Consider the following 10,144-nt stretch of genomic DNA (forward strand, 5'->3'; position numbering starts at 1 on the left):
TAAGGGGCTCAGAGAAAAGCATCTCTCAGGAATATAATTTTGTTATGAATTAAGTTACTTGTGGATCCAAATGAGCATGCCTAAAAATTAATACAACAACAACAAAAAAAAAAAAGAATGGTACATCAAAGCAGAAAGTAAGCATACAAGACAGATCAGGATTGACATTTGACAAGCAATTATCATCCTGAGAGTGATTGTGAGTAGAACACCTGTCCTCTATGTGATTGATTCTGCTTAGAGTGTGACACAGCTTTCCAGATACTCAGATAAAAGTAAAGATACTAATTAGAAACACATTTTTTTTCTGCTTTACTCTGATAATTGTTTTGGCTATATAATTAAACATCCTCCGGTGTTTGTAATTTTGCTTTTAGAGTAATTATTGATTTTTCTGTTAATTTGTGTGTGGGTTTCATTGTTTTTGTTGTTTTGGTATAGACTATGTACTGTCCATTTCTTTTCTTCCTTCTTATATTATGTTTTTAAAGTAAGGATTCACTCTCTCTACCCCAGGATGGCCTTTGAACTCATGATAATTCTCCTGCCTCAACATCCAGAGCTGAGTTTACAGACATGTGCCATCATGCCTGACTGCTTTTTTTTTCTTTCATTAAAAATAGATCTTTTTTCATACAACATATCCTGACTATAGTTTCCCTTCTCCCTACTCTTCTGGTCTCTCCACCCAAAGAGTGCAAGGGACATGGGAATGGAAGATGCCAAGGAAACAAGGCCTTATAAACACACAACAGGAATAATGCTCATCTGAGCTCACAGAGACTGAGGCAGCAAGCCCAGGACCTGCATGGGTCTGTACAAGATGGGGCCGTAGAACTGAGAGGAGAAATAAATGTCTGGATCCATGTCCTTTCTGTCTCTTCTTAGTAAATAAATAGGCATCTAAGGGACAATAATAAAATATGATAAAACAATAACAAGCAATTCAGAATAGGACAAAACAAACAAAGGAAGAGAGCTGAAGAGATGACACAAGAAATAGATATAGATGTGGAGTGCTGACAGAAGTTTCTGTCCTGCCCGCTCCTCCATTCGTTTAGTCCCAAATAAACACACAAAGGTCTACATTATTTATAAACTGATTGGCCTATTAGCTCAGGTTTCTTATTAACTCTTATAACTTATATTATCCCATAATTCTTGTCTGTGTTAGCCATGTGGCTTGGTACCTTTTTCAGCGGCAGTCACATCTTGCATCCTCTGTGTTTAGGTGACAACTGCAGACTGACTCTTTCTCTTCCCAGAATTCTCCTGTTCTCATTGCCCCGCCTATACTTCCTGCCTGGTTGCCACACCTATATTTCCTGCTTGGCTACTGGCCAATCAGCGTTTTATTAAAATACAGTTGACAGGGTACAGACCATTGTCCCATAGCAGCAGAGAACCACTAGCTAATGAACACAGAGTCTCATAGAAATACAAAAATGGAAGCAATATAACATACATGAAGGACTTGAAGGGTAAAACTAAAATGTAATAAATGAAAATAAAAAGATAAAACTAAAAAAAAAAATCCCTGACATGACACTGAGGGACAAAGAACCTCCATTGAGGAACTTGAGTTCCTTTTCTACTGGTTATCTGCTGCTGGGCATGAGGCCGATCCTCTAGAGTAGTCTGTTTTCCCAGTAAGACTTCCTGCAGAAAAATGAATTTTCAATTGCAAGTGATAACCAAAGGGAGATACCTTCTGGGGTAGAGTTAAGGGCTTGTGTCCCTTCTTTCAGCTCTGGGACCCTAACTGCTGTAGACCCATGCAGGCCCTGGGCATGTTCCCTCAGTCTCTCTCTAAGTTTGTATGAGCATCATTCCTGATGGATTTATAAGGTCATGTCTTTTTGGTCTTCCATTCCCTCTGACTCATAAATTCTCTCTGCCTCCTGTTCCATAGAGTTCCCTGAGCTCAGAGGAGGGAAATTTGATTGAAACATCCAATTTAAGGCTGAGTGTTCCAAGGTCTCTCACTCTGCAGTCTCACTGCGGGTCTCTGTATTTGTGCCCATCTGCTGCAGGAAGAAGCTTATCTGATGGTGGGTAAACAAGGTCCTTATCTGTGAGTTGTCTTATTGCTAAGCACCTTTAGTAGAAGAGCAGTATTTGTTTTTCCCCTAGCCCTTGGGCTGTATCTAGTCTTGGGTTTTCCTTGGCCATCCAGTCAGTGTTGGGTGTGAGTTCCATCTTATGCAGTGAGCCTTCAGTCAAATCAGACATTGGTCGGTTATTCCTGGCAACTTTTTTCCACCATTATGCCAGCACATCTTCCAGGCAGGAGGACAGCCCTGTAGATCAAAGGGTCTGTAGCTGTGCTGGCCTATACGTTTGTCCTTTGGTAGTCTAGGGTTTGGTCTGTTTTGTTTTTATTTTTACTCTTTCTCATAAACAACATTTATGACCAAAACTTATACTTCAAGAACAAAACCTTATTTCTTAAACAAACGCTCTACCTCCAACTCTATCACCATTTCAGCCAGCACTGAAGTCTTATGGAATGGCTTGATTTTCAAATTATATAAATTATAAGTTGGCAGCATAGGTTCTGGGAAAAGAAGGGAAAGTCAGAATTCCACAAGTTCCAATCCCTCTTCTAGCTTGGTTCCTGTTGCTGTGATAAATATAGTTATCAAAAGCAACTTGGAGGAGCAAGAGAAATGATAGGACTTAAGGTTACAGTTCATCATGGAAGGAAGCCAATGCATGAACTCAAGGTGGAAGCGTGAAACAGAACCCATGGAGGATTGCTTTTTACTGTCATGCTTTCTCTGTCTTCCTCAGCTATCTTTCTTAAACACCCAGACCCGCCTGCCTAAAGATGATACCAACCACAGTGAGCTAGGCCCTCCTAACTCAGTTATAAAATAAGGCAATGTCTCACAGACATGACCACAGGCCAATCTGATCTAGACGAGGCTTCAGTTAAGATCCCATCATCCCAGGCCACTCTGGGCTTGCATCAAGTTGGCAGCTAGCCTACTCTGACACTTCCCATCGAAAGTGGCCCTGTCGTTCGCTACAGGCTAGGTCAAGTAAAAGCAGGCTTGGTAGAATGCATTTGTACCAACCTTAGGCATAACCCTGGCTCTTGGTTCCCTCATCTGCTATGTTCTGCAGCATTTTGCATAGTAAACACAAAGCCCATTTTCTGTCTTGGAGGAAGCCGGGAGATCATTTCTGATAGTAAACAAAGTTACCAAGGCAGAGTGTTTCTCTTGTACTTTTACAACACACTGTATCTTTCCTACTACCAAAAAAAAAAAAAAAAATACAGTGTAAGGAAAGAAAAAAAAACTGAGAAAGGCCATCCACGCTGAATTAATAGGCTGCGAATGAGAAGTTATTATGTGCCTTACTGAAAAGACATGATGCAATATGTTAGCACACAAGATCCATTTCATAAGGAACAAAACCAGTTTTAGATTTTTCTCGTAAGTGTTTGGCTCATTTAATAAATGAACTGATGGGCATTGCAAACTAAATAATTGGGGTTGGAGATGCAATTCCTCCACCTCAGGAGATGGCATTTGGGAGTTTTCTTTCTCACGCACGGTATTACAAAAAAAAAAAAAGGGTGATTTGTGACGTGATCTTGCGCGATTCCTTCCCCATGCATATTATCTCCACAAGATGAATCTTCCCTGAGACATGGATTGCCCTTTTATGCTGGCTGCACGCGTGTGTATGCATAAAATGCCACATTTCCAATTAGGATGTGTGTACTCGGGAAGGGTGACATATCAGGGCTGTCAGACAGAAAGCCCTGCAGCTCAGGAGAATTTTCCAGGTAGGCCTGCAGGCCTGCAAGGATTAAGGCCTCATCTATTTCTTTCTCGCATTTTCTGTTCTTACCTTGTTTTCAAACTCATCTTTCTCTAAAATTGGATAGCTTTTTTTTTTTAGGTAGGTCTAGAAACAAAGGGACTGGGCAATCTCTTTAACCAATATGTAAAGAATGTTTTGCTATCCCAATAAGACAGACTCCCCGTTGTTTCCAACGTGGATTCATTTCCAACAAACTTGCTTTCCTTCTTCATAACGAGAAAGTGTCGTTAAGAAAATGGGGAGCAGAATTGGCTTCGGTGTAGGAGCTACTTGGGGGGAATTTTGGCTGGAAAACTTTCAATTTCCGTTTTTCTGAGAGCTATAGACGTAGTTCTATCAGTCGGTATGTCAATTAGAAAATGCAGCTGTATTGAGGACATGCCGCTCATGGACATGATTTGTACCCTCACAAGTTCAGCAGTAACAGAAGGAACAAGTCTGTGTTAAGCTTGGAAGCGACGCAGCTGAGGAGGATGGTCTGTGCACTGTGTCCTGAAAGCTGCTGAAGATCTGAAGGCGTCAGACCTCGCTAGCAACACCACTCTCTATTACCCACAAAGAAGCAGACAAGACCATAGCACCCAAGGGCAGCAGTAGATCATCCGGTCCGTATTTTCTGATACCCACAATGCAATTGCCATACTTTTCCAAGTGAACAATCAATAACGCATTCTAATGCTTTCCATTTGGTTCTCCGCAAGATTGGTTTTAATGTCCTGAGCTTGCTGTCGAAGTGCCTCATCCCTGGCTTTCAAATTGTCCCAAGCTGACCTTTTTAAGAAGGAAAAAAAAAATAGCAATCTAATTGACAAAGCATATTTGCTCTCCTTCAAAAATGATTTCAGGGGCTGGAGAGATGGCTCAAAGGTTAAGAGCATTGCCTGTTCTTCCAAAAGTCCTGAGTTCAATTCCCAGCAACCACATGGTGGCTCACAACCATCTGTAATGGGTTCTGGTGCCCTCTTCTGGCCTGTAGGCATACACATGGACAGAATATTGTATACATAATAAATAAATATTTAAAAAAATGATTTCAGAAAGCATTAGCTTAGGCTTCCTTTCTGATGACTTGTGAGGAGAAGGAAGACTTTCCTTCTCAAAGGGAACCGTGACCATGAAGAGTATATTCTCTAGCTTTATTTACTCAGCATAAATGTGGGCATCAGTCTAAGTCTGTCTCATTATGCTTTGACACCTCCATTAAAGGTTTTCATTTTATTAAAACTAATAAACTGGGACAGACTAGTTTTTTTCTCTGTGTAATCTTTCTTTCATGGCACACCTATGCTCCCTGGATGCATTGATGGAAGCAAAAAGAAGATTAAAAGATTGCACATCAAACTGCAGTGGCTCAGTTTCAAACCAGAAACCAAGGTCAGAGCCTTTTCCTCCAAAGCTCCAGACCATGCGGCATTGCTGGCCCATAAACCAACACCTCACACAATGAAGGACAGATGGAATATCTGGTCGTTGCTGTTAGCCAGTGCCTGTGACTTCCAGTCATTTCTCCTTTGTCTTAGCAATTACTTTCAAGGCCTATGCAGCATGGGTGAGGGTCTTCCTAGTCTGAACAGAAGGGTATAAGCGCACAACAATATCCTAAAACTAAATGTAGCTCTTATATTCTAGATATATACAAACTTCTAAAGTTCTCACACAACAAAATTAAAGGAACAGCTTAATAAAATAATTAGAAAATTTCTAATGATTGCACAGCCTTAGAAATAATGTCTCAGGGGTGTGTTATTCAAAAATATTGTGATAAGGAGGCTATGTAGAACTACTCTTTGGGCAGATGCTGGGAGAGAGGGGATCCTTTTCTTTGGGTGTGCATCTTCCTGCCAAGCCCACCCGGCTTCAGCATAGAGCAGCAAGCCCACAGTCACATAAATGTCCCTGCTTAATCAGGGACACAAAGTGAGTCACAAAATGAAATGAAATTTGAGTATAGGAAAGTGATGGTTTTATTTGTTGAGAGGATGGAGAGTTGGCAGTGGGGATAGAGAAGTGGGAGGTGACAGTAGAAATTGTGCAAAGTACATAAAAATTTAACTAAATAATTTTTAAAGTTTATAAAATAGATTCCATAGCTATATAATTGATATTTTATATAATTTAAATACATAAATTTACACATTGACAATCCCAAAAAAATAAATACAGGTTGTAAGTGGTAAAAATACCCAGAAGGACATTTGAGAAATTGTTGGAAATCCTGTTCTAATTCCAAGACAAGATTCATCTAGTGACTACGGTGATTTAACGAAACTAGAGTTTGTAGCACAGTCAGTGATATTTAAATCAAGCAGTTCTTGCTGGAATCAGGTGCACGGTAGTGTGCTGCTGCAGAGGGTGCATGTTGTGTGTTCAGAACGAAGGCCGTGCTGAAATCCCAGGATACGACATGGTCCACTGCTGTCAGAGACTCTCCAGATTCATTGACCGGGTCTTTCATTTTGGTTGACGTTTCAGCCAGTGTGCTTTCAGAGATCTGTTGCTTCTGTCTGCTTGTTTGTAAGTTCACCTGTAGTTGTGCCATGCCATACGTGGTCATGACCCACGGTGGACAAGGTGTGTGATTTAGAAGATTCTGTAGCAGCAAATTCAAGGCGAGCACTAAGGATTAGGCTAGCTTATGTGACTAGAGTCTGGATGCAGTGGAGTCCTCAGGATGACACACACAAGGCTGCACCTAGTGCCCTCGCCCTTCTGGTTCTGCCCAACTCTGAGTGGCCCTCTCTTCAGTCTGGCAGCAAAACATCCTTTAGCATGACAGCACCCAAGGAAAGAGAGTGTTATCATTTCACGACCTTAAGATGCAAAGAATGGGCTCCAGTGTGTCACAGCACAGCGGGGTGGCTAGAGCTTCTAAGTCATTACATATCTTTTGAAGAGCAAAAAGAGAGGAGTTTACATGCCGAAGTTGAGGACATACAAATGCTAATTATTCTGAATACATCAATATGCGTTGTGTGCTTGAACCACCAACCACACTGCACCCCATAAATACCTGCAGCTATATGTCATTAAGAGAAACACGAAATCGAGTAGAGAAGAAGTCTTCCCTGCAGGAAATACCCATCCATACCTCATTTGTTCAAATTAATTCTCCTGGGATTTTTTTCTCTCTAAAACAAGGTTCTATTGTAAAAATCAGTGTCTTTGTTGACCTGGAAATTTCTGGAATCATCCCTAGTAAAGGAAACAGGACTTGAGAAACCTTCAGGCTCCCTTAAATTAAAGAATTAAAGACAACCTGACTAGTCAGCCTGTCCCCTGGAAGCTGAGGCAACAATGAGACCTTCAGCTTCAGGGTTCGCAGTCCAGGACCTCCCGAAGTTTTGCTTTATTACAAGGGTGTTTCCAGAACAAATAATTCTACTAGACAGAACTCATGATATTATGACTTGAAATATAGAAACCTAAAACTATCAACTCCCAAAGTATCTCCAGAAGCAACCCTCTGAGTGAATATCTATATTGTCTAAACATTGTTTGCAAGCTGATAATTTTTATGGCTCCAATCTTAAACAGTCAAGAAAGATGATAAGATAATAAAGATATTTATGTGGAAAAATGCTTATGCCTCTGGTGGTGGCATTTCAAGCCATGACCTAGAACATTCGAACGTGTATATTGGAAGTACCTATTTATTGGATTCATTTCTTTTGAAATAATAACCATTGCAACTAAGGTACGTAAAAAAAAAAAATGTAGCCCTTCCAGATAGAAGTATAGCATCAGGATTTAGCAGCTTTCTTGATGGTCATTGACCTCTAATTAGACTTCTGAGAACGTGTCTTGAGGAAATGGTCAGAAGGCAATTAAGAATCTGTATACAAAATGGTGTTCTCTATCATAGGCCAAACCTGAAAGGATCATTAGCAGCTGCAACAAATAAATAACCAGATATTCTGACAATGAAATAACCCTCATTGTACATTAAAACGATCAGCCTAAAATTTTGAAAATACAGGAACTCGAATATATGCTTTGAAAAATGAAGAGTTTTTCTTAACATGATGACCTGTTAAAGAGTCGCACTACATTTAAACTGTTGTGAATTAAAAAATTAAAAACATGTGACTGAGAAGAAACTAGCAAGGGATTTCCGAGTGGGTTCACATCGGTGGCTTTTCTATGTTTATCCCAGCTTTCTACAATGAAGGGTTAAAATGCAGGTAAAGAGGTGGGTGTGGTTGTGTACAGAATTAATCTCAGCACCTATGAGGCAGAGGAAGATTGATCTCTATGAATTTGAGGCCAACCTGGTTTATATAGCTCCCGGATTACATAGAGAGATCCAGTGAAAAACAAACAAAAATTTGGAAAAAAAAAATAACAATTTGAAAAAGTGGGCAAACGAAAATGGAAAGTTGAAAGCTCACTTGGATTATTAAGCTAATAAATGCAAACAACTCAAAAGTGCCGAGTTTTGCCAGGTGCCCCTCATTGTTCTGAGCATGGAATTATGTGAGTTAGTGAAAGGTGAGCGTGATCTGTGATCCTCTGGGTGATCACTTACTGTCTCTGAAGCACAGTTTATGGTGTTTGGAAATAGGCCAAGTCCCGAGGCAGATAACAAGATGCTAACCACAGCTGAGGTGGAGCATGCTGCCTGGTTAACTGTTTAATTCTTTGGAATGGGGTTGCTGGCTTCTAGGGAAACTGAATAAACTTGTACAACAAAAAAAATGATGACAGCACCTACTGAGGGCTGAGATTGTCCACAGTTCATGTGGACAAAAGAAAAAGGCTAAAAAGTCCCTAAGTCCCCTCAAAGACCCAACTACTTAATACTCTCTGCCCCAGACTGAAGCCATGTTCTCTGCAGCTTAGAGAATTAAAAGGGCCTTTCCAGACCACACTCAATGGAGAAAGAAGTATTTATCTGGACTACACATCAAGCATATTGAAAACTCTATGAATCTATGATTCAGGCTTTTATACTGTTCTTATTTCTATCTTTTTACCCTTCGTATAAGAAAGACCATTAAGTGTTTGATTATAAGTATTATAGTTTTATTAAGTCTCTTCATTTTTAAAATAAACTTATCAGTTTCTTTAACAATTTTTATGTTAACACTTTCAGTTTTTTTTATTTGAATAATCTTAAATTGATTGTGCAGAAACTGGAAGGAAAATTGTCTATCTTGCCTGGTTCTTAATTGAAATTTATAAGTACACAAACAAAAGGATCTTATTCACTAAGGAGTCATTTTATGACGTGAGGAGCATTTATTTGTTTTCATAGATTCTCTCCTACACAGCTTGTGTGACGTAAGCCTCACAGCGCAAGGTGATAGTGTCCTTTCGCTCCACAGCTAGGGACTCTATATCGGAAACATTCATAACTATCACTAGCCCATTTGTGATAAAAAAAAAATAGGAGGTGCAATGAAGTGTTTGAGGGGGATTCTGTTCACACACGGTAAGATCACAAGGTCTCTTATCAGTACACATCTCTATAGATAAGAGATTTGGGGAGGGATTACAAAATGTTTTCTCTATTTGAAAACACACTATTTCTATTTCACAGTGGCATCTGATATATTGCCTCCTTGCTGAATCTTTTTTTTTAGATTTTCTTTTCTTTTTTTATATTTTATTTATTTTTTTATTGAGAAAAGGAAAAAAAAGTTTCCCCCTCCTCCCAGCCTCCCATTTCCCTCCCCCTCCCCCCACTCCTCTTCCCCTCCCTCTCCAGTCCAAAGAGCAGTCAGGGTTCCCTGCCCTGTGGAAAGTCCAAGGTCCTCCCCCCTCCGTCCATGTCTAGGAAGGTGAACATCCAAACTGGCTAGGCTCCCACACAGCCAGAACGTGCGATGTCTCCAGTTAGTTCCTTGGGCAGATGAGGATAGGGAACCTGAAACGACCCTATCCTATAGCAATACTGACGAATATCTTGCATATCACCATAGAACCTTCATCTGATGATGGATGGAGATAGAGACAGAGACACACACTGGAGCACTGGACTGAGCTCCCAAGGTCCCAATGAGGAGCGGAAGGAGGGAGAAGATGAGCAAGGAAGTCAGGACCACGAGGGGTGCACCCACCCACTGAGACAGTGGGGCTCATCTATTGGGAGCTCACCAAGGCCAGCTGGACTGTGACTGAAAAAGCATGGGATAAAAACCGGACTCTCTGAACATAGCGAACAATGAGGGCTGATGAGAAGCCAAGGACAATGGCACGGGGTTTTGAACCTACTTCATGTTCTTGCTGAATCTTAAAAATACCTCCAAAGGGGCTGGAGAGATGACTCAGTGGTTAAGAGCATTGCCTGCTCTTCCAAAGGTCCTGA

This window comes from Microtus ochrogaster, chromosome 17, assembly GCF_000317375.1.
Source record: "Microtus ochrogaster isolate Prairie Vole_2 chromosome 17, MicOch1.0, whole genome shotgun sequence".
Lineage (NCBI taxonomy): Eukaryota > Metazoa > Chordata > Mammalia > Rodentia > Cricetidae > Microtus > Microtus ochrogaster.